The sequence below is a fragment of the Macaca nemestrina genome, chromosome 11, assembly GCF_043159975.1.
Source record: "Macaca nemestrina isolate mMacNem1 chromosome 11, mMacNem.hap1, whole genome shotgun sequence".
Classification (NCBI taxonomy): Eukaryota; Metazoa; Chordata; class Mammalia; order Primates; family Cercopithecidae; genus Macaca; species Macaca nemestrina.
Window position 1 is genome coordinate 74523862 of NC_092135.1, and position 27508 is coordinate 74551369.

A 27508-nucleotide genomic window follows, 5' to 3' on the forward strand; every position below is an offset into this window, starting at 1 on the left:
AAGACCATGAAAAAAGTACAATATTCCCCGTCTCCATAGCTTAATGTGAGAATGAGGGTGGAGGGTGGAAATGGACATGTTGACTTTAAAAGCATAAAAGAAAATAAGTGAGTCATATTAAATGCATACACATTAATTCAACCACTCCTTCCTCCCTCCCTCTTCCCTCCCTTCCTTTATACCTTCCTTCCTCAATTCCATATGCATTTATTAAATACCTTACATGTCCTGAACTATACTGAATGTCATGAAAGTCCTAAAGGAATTTCAAGTTCTGACATGGAAAAGACAACTATAATGGAAACTTTGGGTCAGAGTGTCAGCTTTGGCAGTATATGTGTTAGGGTAACATTAGCTGCTACAACAATAAACTTCAAAATACCAGCAACTTCACACAACAGAAGTTTCTCTCTCACTCAGATAACAATCCATAGCAGATGTTCCATTTCTGTGGGAGATTTTCCTCCATGTGGTGATAAAGGATTCAGCCTTCTCTCTTGAGCCTTGGCCTTTCCCTATGGCTTCAGAATCATTTCCAGTCCCCAGAGATACTGGAAAAGGCACAGTCACTTAGAAACTCTACTTCTGCTCATTTTCCATTGGTGAGAACTTGTCACATGACCCAGATAGATGCAAAGGAAGTTGGGAAGTGCAGTCCCTGGCCAGGCAGCTGCATTCTGCAGTATGGAAGGAGAAATGAAAAACTAGGGGACAGCCACAAGAAGAATAGAAATGAATTATCTCTCTTCTCTATTTTTTAAACAATTAATGACAGTAGAACACTTGGTAGGAAAATACTGGTGGACCTACCGAGTTAAGCTAGAAACAGAACAAGGAGATTTGAGAGTCTAAAGGCTGGGATATAAGCAGATCCAACCTCCTATTTTTCAAGCAAGAAAACATGATATTATTTATGCTACTTCTCATTTTCAAATCCCCTATCACAGTGTGATTTGGCTCATTTTCTTTCCCTTTTTCTCTTGAAGCAATCATAAAAATTAAGTCTAAAACGAATGCAATTCTTCAGATGGCAGGTTTGGTTGCCCTTTAAGATGCCTAATTTACAAAGCTGCCTTTAATGGGTGCCATCTTACAGCCGGGGAAATGAGCCACTACCATGGAAGTCAGGTTTGTTAGCTTTTTTGCCTGAATCCCCTCCATGTTTCTCCCAGCCTCAGTGAGCACAGTTTCTTTTCATCCTAAGGTGGAGGGGGATAAAATGAAAGGACATTTTTCCTTAATCCAATAGTGAAACTTTCCAGTTGTGAAGCACTTTGAAATACAAACTAATTAATAAACACAACTCTCTTCCAAAGCAGTAAGGATTGCCATTCTCATTTTTCACAGTTGAGAAAGCTGCAGTTAAAATAGTTTGCCCCAGGCTGCATACCTCGTCTGTGGAAAAACTTTGAGGCACCAGCCCTGTATTCTCTCAGGATGGCATGTTGCCTCTCTAGAGAGTAATTGGCTTTTATGCGGGTTATAGCTAACAGTGATTTCCTCAATGACTCCATAGTGCCCCTGGCACCAGCTATGCAATTAGTAATGCTCTTGTCACAAACTGTGAGTGACCCATTAAAGAAAATAAAGAAAAAGGAACTCACTGGATGGCCCTATCTCTCACAAACACTTCTGCAGATTGAAGAAATACTTTCGCAATTGTAAGTCCTGTGCTAAACTGAGAATCAGAAAAATGAAAAGTATTTGTTCATATCCTAATGGTACTCAGACCTCAGGGCCGAAATTATTACTGCCATTTCACAGGTAGAGAAATTAAGAACCAGAGATCATTGCTCCCAGTGGGAAATCATTACAAGTCTCTCATCTCAATGCTATCATTTTGTCTTATCTCACTAAAAGAAATACGCTTGTATACAACAGCACTGCAGCTATTTCAGTCAGAAAAAAATTATCACAGGTGACATTATGTGTGAGAGTTTGCCTTGACCGCATCTTTTATGACGGAATAAATGGTTCTGAGTTGCATCATAGATGCATAATCACAAACTGGCCCCAGTGATGGTGGAATCTGTAGCCAATCTGGGAAGCCCAAAATGCTTTTACTATACCCACAGTTAAAACATTTGTATTTACAATACTGTATTATAGCTTGCTTGTGAAGTACAGGGCCTGTCATAAACACTATTGGCTGTCAAATATAAGACAAATGCCTAGGACACAGATCTTTATAGCATCTTTGTTATTCCTTCTTGAAGCATATGCTGTTTATGTAAGTGAGGGATTAGTTATCGTGAATAAATCCAGCCAGAACACTCTGGGTTCATTTTCATTTGTGACCATGGTGGGATTTAATATTGATGTTATAAAACTGGACCCCTCAATATAAGAGCCACTAGACACATCTGACTATTGACCACTGCAATATGATGGTACAAATTGAAACATAAACATGTAAAATACACACCAGATTTTGAAGACTTCATATAAAAACAAAATTGCAAAATAGCTCATTACTTTTATATTGATTCCACATTGAAATGATAATATTTTGGAAATACTGGGTGAAACATAATAGATTATTAAAATGAATTTCACCTTTTTTTGTGTAATTGTGTAACGTGATTATGTAGCTAATAGAACATTTAAAATTCTATTCGTGAATCACATATTTCTACTGGAAAGTGCTATTAGAGAATTGTCTCCTTTCAAGAGCTTCCTAAATTGAAAGCTTCCTCAATCATTCAGTCCGCCAGACCACCAGCAACAGCTTCCTGCCAAATGCACAGTGTATTAGGCCATTTGCATTGCTATGAAAAAATACCTGAGGCTGGGTAATTTATAAACAAAAGGGCTTTAATTGGCTCATGTTTCTGCAGGCTGTACAAGCATGGCACCAGCATCTGCTAGGCTTTGGTGAGGGCCTCAGGAAGCTTCCAATCATGGTAGAAGGAGAAGTGGGAGCAGGCATGTCACATGGTGAGAGCTAGAGCAAGAAAGAGACGGGGAGGTCTTAGACTTTTAAACAACCAGATGTCTCATGAACTAACTGGGTGGGAACTCACTTCTCCTCAAGGGGATGACGCAAAACCATTCATGAGTGATCCACCTCCATGGTCCAGTCACCCCCAACACTGGGAATCAATATCAACATGAGATTTGGAGGGAACAAACATCCAAACTGTATCCCATAGGAAGAGAATATTCAGAGAAGAGAATGCTTCCTGGTTTTAAAACCTGTCTTAATTATTTTATTTTCTAATATTGGAAAATACACTGTAAAGTATTTTTCTTTTATTTCTCCCTCGACTAACTCCTACATGTCCTTCAAGACAGCTCCACATCACTGCCACTTGGAAGCCATCCCTCATTACCACATCCCTCTGTTCCTGGCCGTCTGGTGCCATGAAGCTGGCTGGGTTAGGTGGGTTCTGTGCTACTCTAGCCGTATTATAATCTGGTTTCATTATAATCTACTTGTCTCTTAAACTCATTTCCTATAAATTCCTATGGTAAGAGTCTCTGTCTTTCATTTTTATATTTCCCTTATGTAGCACAGTACCTGGAAACATTTCACAAACAATCATTTGTTGAATGACTGCTTAACTGAAGAACAAATAAATAAAAATAATTATTGGCTGGGCATGATGACTTATGCCTATAATCCCAGCAATTTGGGAGGCCAAGGTGAAAGGATCACTTAAGACCAGAAGTTCAAGACCAGCCTGTGCAACATCGCGAGAGCCCATCTCTACAAAAAACAAACAAATAAAAGCTAAAAGAAATAGCTGGGTATAGTGATGCATGCCTGTAGTCCCAGTTACTCTGGAAGCTGAGGCAGAAGGATGGCTTGAGCCTAGGAGTTTGAGGCTGTAGTGAGCTATGATCATGCCACTGCACTCCAGCCTGGTTGACAGAGCAAGCCTCTGTCTCTAAAAATAATAATAATATTGCTTTAGTTGACATTGTTATTTCAGAATTATAAATTACAGTAGTTTACTTTTTTTTTTTTTTTGAGACAGGGTCTCACTCTGTCATCTGGGCTGCAGTGCAGTGGAATGCTCACGGCTCACTGCAGCCTCGACCTCCAGGGCTTAGTTGATCATCCCACCTCAGCCTCCCAGGTAGCTGGGACTAGCAGGCGTGTGCCACCACAACCAGCTAATTTTTTGTTTTTTTATTTTTTGTAGAGATAGTGTTTCATCATGTTGCCCAGGTTGGTCTTGAACTCCTATTCTCAAGTGATCTTCTCACCTGGCCTCCCAAAATACATTTATGAGAATCAACTAACGTAACTTTTGTATAGTGTCAATTAAATGGAAACTTACTGGCCAGCCTCTGCAACATTTCAAAATGTATTTGAAAGAAAATCCTTCATCATTTTATTAAACCACAATTCTTTGTAATTACGCTCCCTCAACTCAGGAATGCTGTGAAAATGATATTGATGACTACAAATTGCTATGTGAAAATTATAAAGTAAAAATGTATTTGTATTTGTATATCACAAATCAACTAAACTGATGGTAGAGAGGTTACTGGTGATACATATGAAGCATTTTCTGGGAATTGAGAAGGTGCCTATTATAAAATTAATGCGTTTGAGGTGTCATATAATTTACTGACCAAACCCAGACACTTTGAGAGTTAATGGCAGTGCTATAATATTTATTCAGAGACAAAAAGCATAAATGGGACTGTCAGGAACAAATCAGGACATATGGGCACCCTCGTTCTATTAAATGAGAACCGTTTCTTAGGCAAGTAACCCATAGTATAGAAGTAATGGATGGGCTGTCCTCACAGGTTGATAGGAAGAAAGGGATGTTCATTCTTAATGGGAGTCCCACGAGTTAGAACCAGCAGTTACAAGATTCTATCTTCTCTACTGGCCACTCTGTCTCAGGTGGATGAAACCTTTCAGCAGTCCCCTTCCGGATGGAGCAACTGATGAACCCTGTGAATGGAAGTTCTATCACTTTGCCCATCAGCTCACAAACTCAGAAAACTGCTGGGATGGATCTGTTCTGTCAGGTGTGGGGAGAGTCCTTCCTTGATCAGTGCTTAATGAGCCAACTCTGCCATCTTCCTTTCTGTGCCCTCCATCAGAGAGGCTGGAAAGAGGGAGGAGCTATAGAGCTACAGCTTACTAAGGCCACTAGCCTCTGTCATTGTTCTGTTTGTTCCTCCTTACCTTGGGGAAAAACTCAAAACTATATCATCCTGATAAGAGCTTTCTATTAAAACCAGTGCACACATTATTATTATCTCTTGAGAGATGAAGAAATGGAGGCTCAGAGACATTAAGAGATTTGCCCAGAGAGAGTATTGTGGTGGAGACTTCCGAGGCCCAGGCTGAGGCATTTTCCATCGTAACACAGTGCTATATGGAAACACCTCAAGAAGACTGCATTGCCTTAATTTAATTTACAATATAAGCTTGAGTTTTTCCAAAGAAATCAAATGTGATGTTCATGCTTTGTTTTCTACAGCGGTGGTTACCCTGTACCATTCCGTAGGCTTGCTGTCCTTGGGCAAATGTGATGCTGCACACCTAATAATCACAGCCAGTCTAGCGGAGGCCCATGCTGCCCGAGAGCTCCATGGATGCCGACCAGCATTATTTAAGTTTTCATTCAAAATCTCCTTTAGGGTGACTTCTGTGCACCTGAAGTGCCCATTCAAGAAGATCAACAAATGGCTGAAGACAGATTTTTCAGCCAGAGGAAAGAATTATTACCTTACCATCAGTCTAATGAAAACAGAGGTGAAATACCAACCTGCAGTAGATAAACAACATACCGAGCCATCCATCACATTCAGCCGCACTGAGCAGAACACCCTAACCGATTTCGCCTGACTTTCCTGCGCCTCTCGCAGACAGGCATTCACAATATCAGAGAGCAGGGACCTTTTCCGGCAAGTTTTCATCAGAATAAAAACCTGATCAGGAATCCTTGAAGCCATTCCGTCTCCCAGTCTAAATTCCCCTTTCTCTCGAGCTATCAACAGCAATAGCTTATTAAAGACTTGCTTCTCACTTGCAAGCTCTGCCAAGCTGGCGTTCCCTTCCAGGAGCTGGTTTCCATTATTGGATCTACACAGCAGCTCCAATGACAACTCTCTTTTTCAGAACCATCTAGTTGATAATTAGCATATCCATTTATTCAGCAGAAATACCTGTCCACTACTAGGCACTCTGGGTGTAGAGATACAAGGCCCCTGTCTTCCAGAAGCTGAAAGTCAAAGGAAAAAGGCATCTTGCCTATCTATAGACCTTTTCTTTCATTTTTCACATATATCATCACTCATTTTGCCTTAGCAATGGTGAATCAAAGACAGCAATGCACATTTTGTTAACAATGGCCTGTTGAGGAAAATGTTTGAAGGACTCTAACACATTATAAATTGTGCTAATGTCTGTTGATCTTTAAAATAAGGTTTCATAATAGAAACAACAAGACTATGAAATAGATTTGTGGAATGCTTATGATGTGAAAGGCACTAATCATATTTTGTTTAATACTTATGGAAATCCCACAAGCTCATAGTATACCCAAAACACAAATGAAGAAATGGAGCCCAGCCTGAGAGTATACATCTAGTGAGTAGCAAAGCCACTATTTGGACCCAGGTATTTTTCAGGGTATTCAGAGATGGTCGTACTGCATCTGGTTAATTCACAAGAAACTAATAAGTAAAAATTTTGACTATCCATAGTGGAGGATATCCCTTTCTGGGGTCCAGAATACCTTGCTCCTATCCATAGAACACCTTCCTCGTATCACATTTTTATTCAGAAATCTGCAAAGGGTGAGCGAATAGTATCAGAGGATGTTCCATACAGACTATGGTAAGGACAGATGAGATGACACTTCAAGCCATACACACACGTGTACACACACACAAACACACACATGTACACGGACAGGATCTCTGGTGAGTGGAGTGATTCCCCCTTTCACCTCCATCACCATCTCTCTAGGACAATTCTACACAAGTCACAAAACTCTGCCTCTATGATTACTTATTTTGTGTTCCAGTGCAGATCATCCAAGGTGAGCTTTTTTCCTTAGCTTGGGACAGGCATATTCCCAGAGTAAGTATGCTTTGTAAATTAGCTCCTTAGTACACTAATGAGTATGACTTTTTTTAAAAAGCAAGAGGTCGTGTGATAGAGTTCTATGGTTTAAAACACGTTTAAGAAATGCAAATGTAAACAAAGTGAAATCGGCATTGTGACTATGGAAGATTGTCCCAAACAGATTTGAGAAGCACTGTAGGACTCATGCTCCTTAGGACACTGGGCTGTACTATCTCTTCTGAAATCACATTTTGCAAAAGGTAAAGAAACATTCTGTCTCCTTCAATTATGCATGTATTTAAGTAACTTAATGCTTAGAGAACAACTACTTGCCCTAACTTCCAAGCTTCGGAGAGATGCCTCCATGTCACTCCCAAGAACCATCTATCACTTATTTATTTCTATTGCCTCTAACACTTACACTTAGTAGAGAAATACACTTTTAAATAATCACCGTTTTACTGGAATCGCCATGTCCAATCATATTAGCATCTCACCCATTGTGGCTGCTCCATAAAATGTCAATGATGAGTTGAGATTTCAGACTTTTCTTCTGTGGTTGTGAAACTGGGATGTAATCCAGCTGTCAGGTCAAAGACAAACTTCACCTGTACTGTTTCAGATCCATCATGAGTATGACGTGCAAAGATAAGGTTACATCCAGTCAGGTGCTGACACATAGGAAATCGAATCGACCCAAGGGCCACGTTAATGAATGCAGAGCTCTGCCAAGCAGGGCTTATCAACTGAAGGGGCTGAAGACTCCCTAAATGTGGGCAGCTCAAGATCAAACCCAGTGAACCCTTGCCCTTGGCTGTGAGGCACTCTGAGGACTCGTTTGAAGTACAACCTGAACTTTGCTGGCACTGACCCAAATGCCTACACAGGGCTTTGATCATGTAGCTCTAAGTGACACAGGATTTCAGTCCAAACTGAGGCTCACTAACAACAACAGAAGGTGGAGATTAGAGGAAAGCAAGGAAGACCCAAAACTTCAAGCATATGCCAAGGAGATAACACTGTGTTGAGAGGCAGTCAGTGCCTCAGGAACAATGCTTTGAGCTGCAGTTAATAACAGAGGCATCAACACCTCCCTCACAGATACTATCTTTTCACATTGCCCTCTTGTGTTTTGTATGTTAATATTTATTTCTCTAGTGCATTTATGCTCTCTATGCCATGTGATATGCTATGATAATCAGAGAATTTTGATATGGCTTAGATTCTGGACAAACATAATGAAGATTTGTTTTTCTTTGTTATGATGGAATTCAAACTAAGCCCTACACTGGAAAGCTGTTCTCATGATAAGTTCACTGGTTTTGGAAATAGATGTGGTATTTGTCTAGCCATAAATTCTTGTATATCTTTTTCCTTAGAAGGCTCTGTTCACGGGTTCTGTGAAGGGCTGGGAGCCAAGTGTTGAGAGAAGGAAAGCTGGTGTGCGTGATGTGTGCTGATGAAGCAAGGGTGGCGGGGGTAGCCCGTCAGCCGTGCTGAGTGACATTCCACACAGCCTCAGCAGACGTCCTGTACAGAGGGCTTTGTGGTACGCACACAAGTTATGAACTCTGGAGTCTGTAGCTATGAAGAGGTATTTCAAGAAAGAAATTCTTTCTGCATGCATCCTCTTTCTGGTGCGTCTAATACTTTCCCTGTGGATGGAAGAATTTTGTATGGTGCTAAGTATCAGCTGATGAAACAGTTACTTTAGGCCGGGCGCGGTGGCTCATACCTGTAATCCCAGCACTTCCGAAGGCCAAGGTGGGCGGATCACTTGAGGTCAGGAGTTCGAGACCAGCCTGGCCAACATGGTGAAATCCTGTTTCTGCTAAGAATACAAAAATTAGCTGTGCGTGGTGGCGCATGCCCACAATCCCAGCTACTTGGGAGGCTGAGATAGGAACCACTTGAATCTGGGAAGCAGAGGTTGTAGTGAGCCAAGATGGCACCACTGTACTCCAGCCTGGGCCACAGAGTGAGACTCTTTCAAAAAAATAAAATAAAATAAAAAGAAATCGTTACTTTAATTGCTAGTTATACTAGTAGTGGACAAGAATAAGGCCTCTGAATGACTAGATGAAAACAACAGTAAGAAAACCACAATTTTCTATGTCGTCATAACTGGATAATCATTTAGGGTAAAGGTGGATTCTAAAATTTCTTTGGTAGCTGAAGTTACTTCCTTTGTTGTTCTTTCACTTCCGTGCATGAATCTCTTGCTTACTATGGTAATGTGCATAAGAATTTTCCATAAGATGTGCATAACATCTGCATTTTGCATAAGATGTGCATATGTTAAACAGGGAATCCTTTCCCCATTGCTTGTTTTTGTCAGATTTGTCAAGGATCAGAGAGTTGCAGATGTGTGGCATTATTTCTGAGGCCTCTGTTCTGTTCCATAGGTCTATATATCTGTTTTGGTACCAGTTCCATGCTGTTTAGGTTGCTGTAGCCTTGCAGTATAATCTGAAGTCAGGTAGTGTGATGCCTCCAGCTTTGTTCTTTTTGCTTAGGATTGTCTTGGCTATATGGGCTCTTTTTTGGTTCCATATGAAATTTAAAGTAGTTTTTCCTAATTCTGTGAAGAAAGTCAATGGTAGATTAATGGGGATAGCATTGAATCTATAAATTACTTTGGGCAGTATGGCCATTTTCATGACATTGATTCTTCCTATCCATAAGTATGGAATGTTTTTCCATTTCTCTCTTATTTCCTTGAGCAGTGGTTTGTAGTTCTCCTTGCAGAGGTCCTTCACATCCCTTGTAAGTTGGATTCCTAGGTATTTTATTCTCTTTGTAGCAATTGTGAATGAGAGTTCACTCATGATTTGGCTGTCTATTATTGGTGTATAGGAATGCTTGTGATTTTTGCACATTGATTTTGTATCTTGAGACTTTGCTGAAATTGCTTATCAGCTTAAGGAGATTTTGGGCTGAGACGATGGGGTTTTCTAAATACACAATCATGTCCTCTGCAAACAGAGACAATCTGACTTCCTCTCTTCCTATTTGAATACCCTTTATTTCTTTCTCTTGCCTGACTGCCCTGGCCAGAACTTCCAGTACTATGTTGAATAGGAGTAGTGAGAAAGGGCATGCTTGTCTTGTGCCGGTTTTCAAAGGGAATGCTTCCAGCTTTTGCCCATTTAGTATGCTATTGGCTATGGGTTTGTCATAAATAGCTCTTATTATTTTGAGAAACATTCCATCAATACCTAGTTTATTGAGAGTTTTTAGCATGAAGGGGTGTTGAATTTTATGGAAGGCCTTTCCTGCATCTATTGAGATAATCATGTGGTTTTGGTCATTGGTTCTGTTTATGTGATGGATTATGTTAATTGATTTGCCTATGTTGAGCCAGCCTTGCATCCCAGGGATGAAGTTGACTTGATCATAGTGGATAAGCTTTTTGATGTGCTGCTGTATTCGGTTTGCCAGTATTCTATTGAGGATTTTTGCATTAATGTTCATCAGGGTTACTGGCCTGAAATTTTCTTTTCTTTTTTTTTTTTTTTTGTTCTGTCTCTCTCAGGTTTTGGTATCGGGATGATGCTGGCCTCATAAAATGAGTTAGGGAGGATTCCCTCCTTTTCTATTGTTTGGAATAGTTTCAGAAGGAATGGTACCAGCTCCTCTTTGTATCTCTGGTAGAATTCAGCTGTGAATTCATCTGGTCCTGGGCTTTTTCGATTGGCAGGCTATTAATTACTGCCTCAATTTCAGAACTTGTTACTGGTCTATTCAGGGATTTGGCTTCTTCCTGGTTTAGTCTTGGGAGGGTGTATGTGCCCAGGAATTTATCCATTTCTTTTAGATTTTCTAGTTTATTCGCATAGAGGTGTTTATAGTATTCGCTGATGGTACTTTGTATTTCTGTGGGATCAGTGGTGATATCCCCTTTATCACATTTTATTGTGTGAAAACTGGCTAGCCATATGCAGCAAACTGAAACTGGACCTCTTCCTACACCTTATAGAAAAATTAACTCAAGATGGATAATGTAAGACCTAAAACCATAAAAACCCTAGAAGAAAACCTAGGCAATACTATTCAGGACACAGGCATGGGGAAAGACTTCATGACTAAAACACCAAAAGCAATGGGAACAAAAGCCAAAATTGACAAATGGGATCTAATTAAACTAAAGAGCTGCTGCACAGTGAAAGAAACGATCGTCAGAATGAACAGGTAACCTACAGAATGGGGGAAAATTTTTGCAATCTATCCATCTGACAAAGGGCTAATATCCAGAATATATAAAAAACTTAAACAAATTTACAAGAAAAAACAAACAACCCCATCAAAAAGTGGGCAAAGGATATGAACAGACACTCCTCAAAAGAAGACATTTATGCGGCCAACAAACATATGAAAAAAAGCTCATCATCACTAGTCATTAGAGAAATGAAAATCCAAACCACAATGAGACACCATCTCATGCCAGTTAGAATGGTGATCATAAAAAGTCAGGATACAACAGATGATGGAGAGGATGTGGAGAAATAGGAACATTTTTACACTGTTGGTGGGAGTGTAAATTAGTTCAACCATTGTGGAAGACAGTGTGGCAATTCCTCAAGGATCTAGATCCAGAAATACCATTTGACCCAACAATCCCATTACTGGGTATATACCCAAAGGATTATAAATCATTCTATTATAAAGACACATGCATGTGTATGTTTACTGCAGCACTGTTCACAACAGCAAAGACTTGGAACCAATCCAAATGCCCATGGATAAAGAAAATGTGGCACATATACACCATGGAATACTATGCAGCCATAAAAAAGAATGAGTGCATGTCCTTTGCAGGGACATGGATAAAGCTGGAAACCATCATTCTCAGTAAACTAACACAAGAACAGAAAACCAAACACCGCATGTTCTCACTCATAAGTGGGAGTTGAACAATGAGAACACATGGACACAGGGAAGGGAACATCACACACTGGGGCCTGTTGGGGAGTGGGGAGCTAGGGGAGGGATAGCATTAGGAGAAATACCTGATGTAGATGATGGGTTGATGGGTGCAGCAAACCATCATGGCACGTGTACACCTATTTGACAAACCTGCACATTCTGCACATGTATCCTATAACTTAAAGTATAATAATAATAGAAGATGTGCATATGATCTGCATCTTGCATAAGATTCCTGGGTAGGACTTGATTGTATTGATATCCTTTTACTTAATGAACTTTTGATAGCTGAGCTTTGTTCCATGTTGAGCTACTATTATTGTTTTAAATCATTAAAACTGTCATTTAAAACAGTCTTTAAAGCAGAAAAGGACACAGCCTAGTCTGTCCATCTATTTGGATCTTCCAGTCTGAAGCGCACATATTACATAGCAGCAAACAACAATCTTTCTCCAACCACCTGGTTAAGTGATGATCACTGTCCTTTCCCCCTGATTCTTTTTTTCTTTTTTTAAGGTGTGCACTTTTATTCAATTGGTCTCAAGTCAGTGTACAGATAAGCCCTGGTTGCCTCCACACCTCCACCCACTCTCAGGGAGACCAAAAGTATTCATACATTGCAAGTTGGGAGACAAAAAAGGGGAGCCATGATGGCTGATCATTCAGAATAAAACAAAAAAGTATTAAACTGAAGATTAAAAAAAATTGCGTTACCTTATTTACATGAAAGCAATGCTATCACCTACCCTGTGTGGGACTCTGGAGAGGACTGGGCCATTCTCCTTAGAGAGAAGTGGGGTAGTTTTTGGGATGGCAAGGGTCTTCCTGTAACAATGCATCTCACGATATTTGGAATGACTATTAAAGAAGATTAATGTACAATCAAAGTCCTTAGACACATGGTAGAACTTTGGGGGATGCTCACTCCAACTGAGTGCTGTCACCTTTATCAGTCTAGTTTTTAAAATCCTGAGTGAATCCAAAAACAAACAAAACAAAAGCCTTGCCACTCTTATCTTGTTTTTTGTGCATAGACAGGTTTTGGCAAGAAAGGGTGTAATGCAACTAACAGTCTGCTTAGAGGCATCTGCAGTGGACAGTGGAGGGGCCGGACTCATGTTCCGGCCTGCTGAGCCACATCTGCTGGAAGGTGAACAGTGAGGCCAGGATGGAGCCTGCCCCCGATTCTGACTTCAATTCCTACCTCCCCTCTTCTTGCTCTTTCTGCCCCAGCCCAAGTGACCTGCTTAACGTGCCAGGGCAGACGGCAGGGCAGGGGCTTTGCACTTGCTGTTTCTTCAGTCTGATGGCTCCTCTCCAGCTATCTGCATGACTCATCCTTGCTTCCTCCAGGTCTTTGTTCAAATGTCATCCTCTTAGTGAGGCCTCCCCTGGCCACTCTGTCTAAAGTTCTCCTTGCACTGGGCACTTTCTGTTCTCCTTTCTTGCTATTTCTCCCACGTATTTATTGCTACACTATAAATATACACATACTCTATTTTTTAGTTTTGGCCCATTTTAGTGTTGATCTCCCCAAGCAGAATTGAGGACAGAATTTTTGTTTGTTTGGCTCTCTGTTGCATTAGGGCACATGATGAGTATTTAATATAAATTTTTGAATGAATGAATGAATGAATGAATGAACGAATGAACAGGGGCCAGGTTCTCTGCTGGACACAACTGATCAAGTCAAATATGGTTTCTCATTGCAAGGAGTTTATGTCTCATGAGGACGGCAGATATTTAAGTAATTAAAATAAAATGTGTCCACACATAAACCTACACACAAATGTTTATGGCAGCTTTATCCACAATTTCCCAAATTTGGAAGCAACCAAGTTTCAGCATGTGAATGGATAAATAAGCTTGAGTACATCCAGACAATGAAATATTTACTCAGTACTAAAAATAAATAGCTATCAAGCCATGAAAAGATGTGGAAGAAAGTTAAATGCATTTTACTAAGTGAAAGAAGCCAATCTAAAAAGGCTATATACTATAATAATTCCACTATATGACATTCTGGAAAAGCCAAAACCATGAAGACAGTAAAAAGACCAGTGGTTTCCAGTGCTTAGGGAGAGCGAGTGATAAATAGATGGAGCATAGAGGATTTTTTTTTAAGCAGCGGAACTACTCTTTATGATACAATAATGGTAGATATATGTCATTATACATTTGTCCAAACCCATAGACTATGAATGAATCCTGATGTAAACTATGGATTTTGAGTGATAATTATATGTTCATGCAGGTTCATGAATTGTTTAAAATGTACCACTCTGGAAGGGGATGTTGGTAGTGGGGAATATTGATAACAGGGGGAGTGGCAGGGGCATATGTGAGATCTCTGTACCTTCCCCTCAACCTTGCTGTGAATGTAAAATTACCTAAAAAATAGTCTATTAAAAATGTGCAAATAATTTGTGAGAAAATCTAAGTATCGAAGTGTCTCCAAGATTATGAGTTTGAACTTGAAAATGGCAGTGTCTATACAAAAAAAAAAAAAAATATATATATATATATATATAGGCTCACTGCAGGGGTGAGAGGGAATAGCAGGGGAGCTTAGTCCGGTCTTCCTGTGGAAGTGATGTTTAAACCAACACCTGAGCTTTATGTGAGGGGCCAGAGGCAAGAGAGAATATGGCGGGTGCCAGTTCCAGGTGGCTGGAGCTGGGACGCAAGAAGTGAGAAGGGTCCAGATGTTAAATAAAGCTCAAGGTGGCAGGGGGTGGGGGGTAGGTGCAAAGGTCTGGCATGAAATCTTCAGGAGACTGAGCAACAGGGAGCCATAGAGGGGTCTGAAGCAGGAACATGACATGACCAGAATAGTAGTTTAGCCAGATTTGAGAGAAGCAAGAAGAAAAGTTAAAATGAAATAGATTTCAATGTGTGCAGACTGTCAAATCTGTCCCTGGGAGAACTGATTCACTCTGGACAGACAAAAATAGTAAGCACATAGAGTACAAGTGAAATTTTCCTGGGGTGCTTATAGCTCTGGGAACACTGAGCCCATCCCTGCCTCAGCATTTCACCCACCATGTCCCCTTACCGAAAACGTTCTTTTCATCCATCCACACCCACTCATCCTTCACAAATACAGTTGCAGTCTACTTCCTCTGGAGAATTCTTTCTGTCCTCATTGGTATTTCTTTCCTTTGATCTCCTAAAGCACTAAGGTGCACACCACACAATTTAGCTCTTACTGAATAATCTGATACCTTAGTACCTCAAGCAGAATGTTCTTTCCTTACTAACAAAGACTCCACACCCCACCCACCTCCTCCCTACTTACCAGGTTCTTCCAAATGTACCAAATAATTTAGGTCCAGAGTACTGAATATAACCTTGCAGTTTGCAATCTTAGACTGACTCTTCAAAGACTCACACTTTATAAATGAGAACATCTGGACATAAGTAGTTCAGCAGGAAAAGCCAGGAGAACTAGGCTTTAGAGTTATTATCTAGCTATAATTTAGTTGAGTGACCCCATGCCAAAAAAAATCAGAAGACCCTCTAAGAGAGTTGAGCATTTGTGAAGAACAAAGGAAGAATATCCAAAAGGTAAGGACAAATCTTAAATATAGTAAAAAATTAGGCAACTGCCCCATGAAAACACCTAGTAGAATCTGAAAAACAAACTTCAGTGAAATTTGGCCAACTGTGTAAATGACCAAAAACCTCAGTATGGTCAGTATTGAGATCCAAAATAATGGAGTAAAATATACAAAAACAGCTCTATTTCTGGAGTAAGATGTCAGAGAATTCCCTTCCTCCCTCCCTCCCTCTTCCCCTCCCTTCTTCCCTCTCCCCCTCCCTCCTTCCCTCTCCCCCTCCCTCCTTCCCTCTCCCCCTCCCTCCCTTCCTCACTTCCTCACTTCCTCCCTTTCCTCCTTCCCTCCTCTTCCCTCTCTCCCTCCCTACCTGGTGTTGAAAATATTATCAATAGACCTATTAATTACTGCATTCATGTATTCTTACAGTGTCTTTTTATTGGCTGTCAAGGACCATTAAGTGGATCAACATAAAACAGTGTGCTACCTCTTGACTCCAGTTTCAAAATCTCAGTGTGTTTCAGTAAACTCTCTCTTTAGTGAGAGTGATGATGTTTGACTATAAGGCCTTGTTGAGAGTGACAACAATGAATGGGTTACACATTGCTGATCTAGATCAAGCAGTTTGTCAGATGTTACAATATGCTTATGCATTAAAGTCACACTATGCAGCAATAACCCTAAGTTTATTTTGTGTCAGTTACAGCATGATGGGGATGCCAATCACAAAGTTCTCCTTACAGGTAGGTTAGCATTTCTATTCTAGGTCCCCATATTCAAAAGAGTTCATAACTTGGTCACAAAAACTAATCATGGAATGAATCTTGGCATATGAAAGTCACTTCTCAGAAGATTAAAAAAATACAAATTAGAAAAAAGCCCCAAGTGCTTTGCCATTCTGATGTTACCCACAGGCCCCAAAATGAATCAGCAAGTCCGCAAGTCCTTTTCCCTTATTTCTTTCTTTCTCCAAGGAAATTGTGTACTTCAGGGCCCTTGGGTCAGTTTTTAAGCTGACTTGTCTGGAAAAGGTATCACCTGGAGGGAAAGAAGTTCTTTTCCAGGCTGGGCAATATAGTTGAGACCCAGTCTTTATAAAAAAATTTAAAAAGATAAATCAGCCAGGCATGGTGGCTCACACCTGCAGTTCCAGCTACTCAGGAGGTTGAGGTGGGAGGATCACTTGAGCTCAGGAATTCAAGGCTGTAGTGAACCATGATGGTGCCACCACACTCCAGCCTGGGTGATGGCACAGTGAGACCCTGTCTTAAAATAAAAAAAAAAAAGGAATTAGAATTAAGTTCTTCTGTGCTACACAAAGATATTTTCCTTCAGGTGGTGATGGGAGGAGGGGAGGTTGGCTAACACTAAAGTTTCAAGTTTGAGTTCAGGGCTGTATTTCTGAATATGAACAAGATGCTATTGAAACTGTTCATTTAGATGCTCTCTCTCTTTAAACAATCTCTAAGGCCGGGCGCGGTGGCTCAACCCTGTAATCCCAGCACTTTGGGAGGCCGAGACGGGTGGATCACGAGGTCAGGAGATCGAGACCATCCTGGCTAACATGGTGAAACCCCGTCTCTACTAAAAAATACAAAAAACTAGCCGGGCTTGGTGGCGGCGCCTGTAGTCCCAGCTACTTGGGAGTCTGAGGCAGGAGAATGGCGTGAATCCGGGAGGCGGAGCTTGCAGTGAGCCGAAATCGCGCCACTGCACTCCAGCCTGGGCGACAGAGCGAGACTCCGTCTCAAAAAAAAAAAAAAAACAAAAAAAAAAAAAAAAAAAACAAAACAAAAACTCTAAAATTTTATATTATAGAAACTGAGAACAAAGATTCAATCTTGTTTTCCCTTGCAACTATAGTAATAGATATTTACTGACGGCAAACTGTTCCAGATATTTTGTGAACATTATTCCATTTAATACTAATTTTAATATTGCAGAAAGGCACCACTTACTGCCTTTGTTTTATAAATGAGGAAACTTACGCTCAGACCAGTTAAGAAACCTGCCAGGGGACATACACTGAAGCTGAAACCCAGGAAACCCAAGCCCATAATAAGTTAAATGTGTGTGTTCTATTAGTTATATACACTTTTTAGCATGACACACAAAAGGTAGGTCATGCTAAAAAGTGCCAATACCTATGTGGAAGAAAATACAGTTAAATATACACTCTAAAGGTCTTAATGTTGTTAACATGCAAGTGTCTGAATGGCAACTGCTAGGGCTTTGTGGGGCCAGGCCTAAGTAAATGCTGATATAGGCAGCCCCTTCACTTAGCCCATCCATTTTTGCCCATATTGTCTTTGGCAATTTCTGTAGTCATCTCCAATTCATTAAAAAAGTTTACTACAAGAGTTAATTGATCTTGATTGCTGGTGGGTAGCATTAACTCAAATACAGAAATGTTCTTGCTCTCCAAGACGACTCCTATTTTAGGGCCTGGCCACCGCTAGGCTAAGCTTGGTGGGTTACCCTCAAATGATGACCCGGATTCATGTAAGGTGAACTTGTCCTCAAACGGCTGCTGGCTATTAAAGTTTAATTTTGATCAGATCTTCTTCCAACATTTAGTAGTACAATTCCAACTCATTAGGTTTTCCAGGTTTTTCAAAAATCACTTTTCCTTTTCATTGTTAGTAATTTTAATCGGAGAAAGAAAAAAAAATCTCAAATGCACAAAATCTTTTACCATGTTTCATCTTTTTAATAATGTATTTATTTTTATTCTAAGTCCAACAGGCAAAGACCAAGTCAATTTCAGTATTTGGCACAAAGCCTGCTGCAATATTGATGCTATAATATCAATCATGATTATAAGTTACTCTGTTATCATTATGTGAATATTATTTTATAAGCTTTAATAAGATGCTTGAGCATTTAAGTTGAATGGTTTAAAGTCTAAATTCATATTCATGCCAAATATGTAGGACATATTTTTCACAATTGTTCTTGTCCCTTGGGTCAGTAATACACTTTATAATCATCATAAAATTTCATTCTTAATTCCTTTTAATTTATCAGAAGGAAAATATGGATGGTTATTGCCCAATTAAAATACTCCTGATGCTTTTAAGGTAGATATTATTGGGGTTTTGGAGTTTCACTGAAGACAATTAAAAAAAAAGAGCAGCTGCATGGCCTCAAAGTGTTTTTAAGTGCTCCAAGTTTCCAGAGATACCCAGCTGTTCAGCAGTTCCCTGTCCCCTGTGTCCTGTTCTCGTATCATCTGTGATGTAATCAAGGAAAGACTGGAATATTTTTCCCACATGAAGGGTGCAGGAGCATGTGACTAGAGATAGAATTTTCACTTGGTACCTAGAGAATCCATTCTGATACTTATGTACACTTGGCTTACAGTTGCCAAGAGCAGGACCTAGGAAGGTGGTCACCAAAAAACCTGAGATGAATGCATGAATTTGAGTCTGCCTCCTTGGCTAGACATAGTACCACTTGCTTCGTGAGAGACACAAGAGGTGTGCTCTTGGAATGGGTGCTTTTTGAAGGTGTTTGCTAAGGGCATTTTCTGCAGACAATTCACATGATACTGACTAGAAAGCAAACTGGTAGGTGCCCATACACAACCCGGTAGAGCAGACTCTGTTACAAAAGCTACAGTTTCTTCCAGAGAAATTAAATGAATCAAAGTGATTAATATTTATAAAATAAAACATATAGTCAGAAAAACTGCATTTCAGTTCATATGAAAAAATTACAAACAGAATTCAGTCTGACCCTTCTTCATTCGATGCACTTGATTTCTACTTTGCTCTCGATTTCATCAAGATCTTAAGCCATAACTGTATTGAAACCTATTTTTATTTTCTTCCCCTCACTTATCAGAATATTGTAATTTTATATACACGTGTTCAGTTATCTGAAAAGAAAGTCCCCAAAGTTCATAAACTTCTAAATGTTTACTTAATATTAAGATGAAAGCACTCTTAAGGAAGGATACTATGAAGATGCCTTAAGATTGTTGGCAAGTCCAGGGTTTCAAACAATTGGTGTTCTTCTCCAAAAAGAGGAGAGTCTTTGCAGTGGGAGCATAAGGATTAGTTGGTGGATGTGGTAAAGGCAGACAAGTTGATTGAAATATATGCAAATAGCTTTCATTTGGAGGTGTGTTATAGTTTACAAAGAGCTTTGGCATGCACATGTTGTATCATTTGGTAAATATTAGCATACCCACCATTCCTAGAAGCAGTTCAGTTGTCTTCTAACACACTGCTCATTTGTGAATGTTTTCTTTTTGAACAGGCAAATTTTCACTGGAAATATTGAACTGCAGGATCAATATCACATATTATAAGGGTTGATAAAGTCATATGCATTCTTAAGTAAAAATAACACCACATTCTTAAAAGAACATTTGTTTGTTTATTACTTAAATGGGTTTCAGCCGCTAGCATACATTTGGCACCAGTTGCTGTGTTTTGCTCTAGCCCGAGACTCTAATGCCTGAGCACTAGTTAGTCTGGTTCTAAAAAGCTATGAATTTTGATATATGGCTCTACATTATGAAAGCTTACCTCTTTATGGCTTCAACCAGAGGAGTGTATGGCTCCGGGCTTTTCTTTTAGGCTCTTTGACCTAGAGAAATGAAGCTTGGAACAGGGGATCTGCAGGCACTAACTTGTAGAGGAGAGTGCCAGACCTGCAGGCAGCATGCATTCAGTGAGCTGGGAAACTCTAGTTAGGGAACATGGAGTCACTAAGTCTTTCAAAGTAGGAAAGGAGCCCCAACTGTTAAGGCAGCTAGCCAAGCAGGTGACAAACTGTTGTACTTCAAAGACAGGAAATCTCTTTAAACGTTAAATTGTAAGGACACAAAATGACCTACATTCAGGAAAACAGGGAGTCAGTAATTCCACATCAGGTTTGTTCCAGTTTATTGAAGCGTGTCTGCTGGATATTAACTGGTCCTAAGGATCCTACTCTAAGTAGATGGCAGCCTTTTCCACCGGAAACCCACATTTTCAACATCTTATTTTTTAAAAGTCATTCGAGTTCACATCAGATTGAAGTTACTATGTAAGTACTCTCTCTGGGACAGTTTTCAACCTTAAAATTAGTCTAGTTTAAAATTACAGTTACTTAGAATGTTTAAGAAATCTATGAACATGTTTAAAAAAGCTTCTGAACATCAAAACTAAGAGAAAGCATCAGTATACAGTGCAGTCTTAGAAAACAACTGATGGATTGCTTAAAATTGGAAAGACAGCCTAGAAGTGCCCCAGTATCAAGGCATAGGAGTTTCCAGTAGCTTTTCCCAGCTCAGAAGGCAAAGTCTAGATGGATTTCCTGCCAATCCCCAAAACTACCTAGGGCTGTGGATGTAGCAGTTTGAAACATGTGTCAATACTAAATACTTGTCCAACTGGCTTGGAATAAAGGGAGGGCTGGGGGTGGGGATGGCTGAAGGGAGCAGAGAAATGGCATATGCTATTTTCTCAAGGCAGGGCCTCTGTCCCCCAGCACTTGAAGAATTACTGAACAAATGTGTAAGTGGGAAGGAAATGGATGGGTGAAAGTTAACTTCATCTCAGCACAAAAAAGTTGCCTTTCCATGCTTACATTTTCAAAATGCAAAAATCCAAAAAGCATTGATATTGGAAAATTCCTGGGAAACAGAAAAGCTTAACCATATTCCATAATTTTATTAATTTACGACTTTCCAAGCAGGGAGATCAAACTTAACTCTGCTTCCAGCTTACAAAGCAAGTCAACTTATTTTGTATGTATAGCTATAAACTGTTTGCAAGTTTCCTCAGTCAGGTACTCGGGATGAATTATGAATGGAATTAGCTAGCCTGACTTGGAATTTCCTCACTTTTACTGGTCTTTAAACAAGATTTTTATACATTCATATGTAATCGATGGAACCAACACATGAAATGGTCCTTCACATAAAACACTCTCTTTTAAAGTGATTTTGCAGTTAAGGAAACCTAAATATGAACTTCTGATGTGGAAAAGGTAGTTTTTACATGCTATTTAGAAACTGATCTGAAAAACTGATGAGCTGACCACAAGATTTCTGTCAGAAACTGAAATTAGGATTATATTTTAAAATATAATTGTAAATGCTTGCCTTCTTTCATAAAACCAATCTGCTTCTCATATTCCTAGCCTTAGTCACATTGAAAATACATAAATTTGGTATTTGGTTATTGAGTTTTGAAGTTGCAAGGCAGGATAATTTAGATATTCATAAATACAGAGCATAAGAAAATCCTTCCTGAGTGCAAAACTACCTTTAAAATCATCATCCAAAGGAGTGAATGCCACAGCTCCTGATTTAATTTTGGCTATTAGCTATTTCATACCTTAATATACATTCTTCCACATAAAACTTTGCACTGTCTTAAAACTTGCCTACAAACTGGCATGTCCAAATTGTGTGCATAAAAAAAATAAGATGAAGATCGATGCCAAGTTTTCAAGAAAGAAATGAATTTGGATTGTTTTTTACACCAACAAGACAGATGTTCAAATTTATCCCATGTATATAAAAAGATTAGTATAAAATATTTTCAATTGTTTATGCAGAAAGTAGTAGGGAACAAATTCCAATAATTTTTATCACATAGCTGATATAGCTAAATATTTGGAACATTTAAAATAAAAGTGCTAATTAAAATACATATAAAATTTTCAAAGTTTAAAAAGCAGTTGGAAAAATACTTTTACCACTTAGAATACAATTACCTGCACAGCTTAATAGTCTCATAGATTTCAGGAGTAAAATGTGTTTGGAAACGTCTTTTCCATTCCCTCAAACCTATAGTAGGCTGAGAATATAACTCTTTCTTCATAATATATTAAAAAGTATCCACCATCTTGAGAGAACTATATATTATGGTAATAATTTTTACATCTGATTATGCCATTTTTAGACTATGGAATATAGTCTCTGAATTCTTTTGGCGGGGAGGGAAATGGTGTGGAAAAAATACTTTTAAAACGTGTTTCTATCTTCATTTAAAATGTATACATTCTCAAGTTTCTTAACAAAAAGCTTTGATCTCACTATTTTATATAGACTGCATTTACAGGCTTGGAAATCCTGTTCTCTCTATTAAACTCCTTAAACAGGATTATATTAATCTTACTTTAAAAACTACTTACAGCAAACGTGGTGCTCAAAAGAATTAAAAATAATAGTTGCAGTGTTTTAATATTTATGAAAATGTTTTTTGAAAGACAGATGAACTTTGAAATGTGAACACAGAAAAAAAATAATACAAGTATAAAGTTTCCTTTCAAAACTTTTCCTTTCGAAGAAATATTTATCCTACATTTCTACATGCAAAACTTTTAAGAGTAAACTATTGAGAAAATCCTAGATAGTAAAACATTTGTTTCTTTAAGTTCATAAGCACTTGCTGTACATACTCAGAGGCAGCCCTGACCCACCGTATCCACAAATGCATCTGCAGGGGGAATGGTTCCAAGTCAGTCACTGAGTGTCATCTGTCCCTTCTCCAGGAGCAGGGACATTGAGTCACAATGAAATTTTATTATTTATATGCATTCTTTTAAATTCTGTTTTTCTTAGCGTTCAAAGCTTTGATAGTAAATGTCAAACCACACTGAAGTTGACTTCTTAGCTTTTTTAGCTAGCCTTACTGCTGTCGGCTATTTCAAATTGCAAATGACAACAAACAGGTGGTTTTTTTTTTTTTAAATCACTAAAGAGCATCCCTTTTCATATAGCTAATATAACAAAAAAGTCTAAAACATGGGCATATAATTCCCACTGTAAATTAATTCTATTTATTTCAGGCTTACGTATTAATAGCAAGTGAATGCTTTTCAAGAGATCCTTGGCTGTTCCATTTGTCCTTGAACATTAACCTTGCCACCTCAAAACTCAATGCCTTTGCACTTAGTCTAGAAAATTAAAAATACAAGTAGTCCTCATCTTAGTAACCTGTGCAAGTTTCTACAAGTGACTGGAGGATCTACGTGGTAACTAACTTTAACTTACCTCTTCTAGGCTTTATTAACGAGTTTATCAAAAAATATTAACTTTCTGGCAAGATGTGGCTAATTCTTAAATGCAGCTTAAAACTTTGGACATCCCCCTTATAAAAATGATGCCACGAAATGTGCCACTGTCCATTTATTTCCCATTCCACTTAACGCATTAATATTGACCCTCTCAGGACAGCTGCGCTGGCATCATTTTGGAGCTGCAAAGCAAGACGTGGTGGGTTGATGAGCTAAAAAGGACCCGTCTTTCACTGGGCCCCTTACCAACATCTCTCTCCCTAGAAGACAAATACTTTTCAGATCTCGCACCCCTCTTTACAAACCTGAGCGGGGCTTTCGGGGTAGGGGGAGGCAAGACTTTGGTGGGAGCTGCTCGTCTTCAGAAAAGCGAGGGCCGGCTGCAAAGGCGCAGGCTGGCAGTTCTGGTCATTTCCTGCCGATTTCCGATTCCCCTCGGAGCAGCTTGGAGAGGAAGTCGAACTTCTTTTCCAGGCGGAGCCTCCACGATGGGCGCGGGAGCCTCGTGCGTGGGCCGGGATCGTGGCCTGGGAGAAGTGGGAACCCGGTGCCCGCCCGCGTCCTCGCGCCTTGGCCAGGAACCGGAGACAGGCGCGTTGGGTCGGGCCCGAGGCGGGCGGCCGCGCGGCTGGGAGGGCCGGGAAGAGGGGTCCCCGGAGCCGCGGATACGCTGAACTCCGGGGAGGGGATGGGCAGGAGAGAGAGCACACTCCTGGAGCCGCGGCGTCCAAACCCGGACGCACTTGAACCCGCGGCGAGGCCGGTGGCCCGCGGCCTTTGGATCGCACCCGCGCCCCACGCAGAGCCGGACGCCGGCCTTGCCGGCTCCTCGGCATCCTTCGGCGGGGCGATCAGTCCCAGGGCGCTCGCTGAGGGCCACACACTGTACCCCGAGTTTAGCACCGCGGCGGGCAGGGAGCTCTGCTCCCGGACCCCGAATCTGAAAGCGGAGACCGAGGGCTGCCTGCGGCAAAGCTCCACTTATACTTCATTTTCTTCCGATTTGGAGAAAATGTCACGGGCGAGAGCGGAAAAAAAAAAAAACTTAACTGTAAATATGATTTGGAGCGGGGCGAGGGCGCGGCGTGCGCGCGGTAGCGGGCGGCGGGCGGCGCGGGCGCGGGCGCGGGCGCCCTTGCGGGGATTCCCGGTCTCTCAGCGCGCTCTAGTGGACACCCTGCCTTTCGCCGGCTCCCCGTGCTGGTTACAATCTGCAATATATTATTCCTTCCGAAGTATTGACAATGTGTGAGACTCCAGTAACCCCCAAGCTCTCGTCTGTAATCAGCACATTTATCCACATTTAGGGGGGAAAATCCGAATTAAATCCCCGTGACCCTGATTGGGTTACAGTGTCATTTTCCCTGGATCCTCTTTTAAATCCACTCCACACTGCTTCTCTGTCTATTACATGCTAATTTAATTTTACTGTGGAAGATATTTTCAGCATTTGCTGAGGACAGTAAATTTTGTAGTTTATGTTATTTCACTTTTTATGACTTTTTAACACTTAATAAAATTTTATTAGAGCACTTTTGTGTTTACAAGGCCACAAAACTCTTGGCAGGTTGTCAGAAGTCCTTTTTATTATGATCCTACTGATATACTGCGAGTAATGAAATAATCATGTCCAGAAATGTATCAAAGGCCAGAGGGATTATCCCACTTAATAGCTCCACAGATGCGCCCAGAAGAATGTGGACGCGCGACAGGACGGGCTGAAAGGCTGCAGGAGGAAGCAGGCAGCCCCCGCTCCTGGCTTTACCATTTCGGTTGCTTTCCTAAAAGGCTACATGCAGGGTCATGTGACTTTCCGCGGTCTCAATAAAAAAAAAAAAAAAAAAAAAAAAAAAAAAGAAAGAAAAAAAAGTATTCATTCTATTGCAAAATGTGCTTTTCTTTTTATTCTCCTTGTGTGGGCATTTAAGGCTGTTCTAGTGGCAGTGAGGCTGGCTGTACATATCCATGTCAGTCACCGCGCCTGGCCCCACTTTCCTCTCATTTCTAAGTGTACTTTTGTGGCATTTAAACAGCCGATGGTGACATTGGTGTTGAGCGGTGTTGCTTCCACAGCCCACACTGAAGGCATTGGGAGGGACCCAGGAGGGCACAAGGTGTTTTAAGACCCTTTCCCACCTGCCAAACACCTTTTGCTGTTGGCTTTTGGTTTTATTTTGTTTTGCGAAACAGGGGAATAGTGACTTAAGGACTCGGCTTTCTGCCTTGTGCCTTGTGCCAGAGAGCCACAGTACACTGCTTTTATTTTATTTTTTGGTAAGACTTGCGGTGAGAAGGACTGAGAGATAGCTTTCTTTTAAAAAAAACATTTCCTTTTCTTTTAAATAGATAAGTGATCATTTAACACACGGGTGTTAAGTTCATTCTTGCTGCAAAAGAAGGCTATTGTATCTCCTGACCCTGAAAGCAAGGTGGGTGGCTTTGTTTTATAATTAAATTTTCTGTCTTCAGTTTCATATTTCTCTTTCTCTGTTATTTCCTAAAGAGTGTGTCAAAGTGATAAAAGAGGTGAGGAGTGGACTCAAGCAGAGTGATTTTGAAATTACTGTTGGTGCATCCATAGCACGTGTTCTTCTAAACTTCGGCTTTTTAAAGATTTCAGCAGGATTTTTCACAAGCAAGTGTGCGTGCGTGTGTGTGTGTGTGTGTATTTCATGCTCCAACATATCACATTAGGATTTTGTAATCTGTCACTGTTTAAAACAGCCTCTGGGAAGTGCGCCTCTCTCTAGATTGCCTCCATCACATATGTGTGTTCTCTCCCATTCAGAAATACATAAGGCTGCTCATGACACTCTTTGATTTCAACTTCAAGGGAGCAGTTTAGTTTTTTGTATGTCGTTTGCTAACCATGGACAAAATTTAGCGCCTAGTCTAATAGTCTCCTATGTGTCTGTGATGGTCTAGATTCTGAAAAGAGCTTATGGAGGACTGCAGCCCTCCCTTAAAAACAATTATGTCCTGAGGCCGTTTGGGCAGCCATTTATCTCCTTTTCTGGTATTTTCTGTTTGCAAATGAGTCAGTTTTTTCTTTTTTTGTCTTTTTCAAATTATTTCTCTAACAGTTAAAGAACTAGGAAAGAAAGTGATGTTACGGCCTGACTAAACATTGTTTCTTCGTTCTGCTTACTACTGATAGCTTGTTTTCTTTGCCTTTTACCACACGAGACACAAGACATGACATGAGAGCAGAGAAAAAGGTTCTGATCTTAGCTCTCCAAATTCCAGAGTGTTTTGCATAAGGGAATTTATGCTCAAGTTCAGGAATCAAGAGGAGCATATTAATTTTCATTCTGCTATGAAGTGACAGTTCAATTTTATGAGTAATTTGTGTCTAGGACAATTTAAATAATACTTGAAAGCCTGCAGTAGCTTTCAAGTTAGAAATCTATTGTGTTCAATTATGAAGTAAACCTCCCCTAAGGTAGGTCTATTTAATGCATCAAAGTATGTTTTTAACTCTTATTCAAAACAGCAAGAGATTGGTTTAAATATGATAACTGATGACGCACAGCTTGCTTAATGGAGGGCTAACTAGTGTCCACAGGGACTTTACAGTCCCTTCTCAGGTCTTCAGTGACGGAAGGAAAGAAAAGAGTGAACCCTCAGTCTTTTCATCTAGAGAATCCATCTTCAAAAGCAGGAGTAAAGGAACCACCCCAGAGGCATGCAATGGTCTCCTCATAAGAAAAGGTGCTGTTACAAAGCAGTAAGGTATTGGTGATACCAGGGCAGACCCTAGAACCACTTTGCTTGTTTCCAATCCAATTCTGCTGTCTATTACTGTGTGGCCCTGGACAAGTTATGTAACCTCTCTGTGATTAGTTTTTTCATCTGTGGAATGAGACTGATGCTAGTAGCCCCCTCTTAGTTTTGTTGAAAAGTTAAAAGAGTTAATTCATATGAAATGCTTAAAACAGACCCTAAGTGCTTCTTAAACTCCAGG

The 27508-nt window shown here is 40.2% G+C and overlaps 1 pseudogene; it reads right to left on the reverse strand.

Moving 5' to 3' along the window:
- Positions 1-16194: 16194 nt before the first annotated feature.
- On the reverse strand, positions 16195-25633 carry LOC105483355 (uncharacterized; annotated as a pseudogene).
- Positions 25634-27508: the final 1875 nt, after the last annotated feature.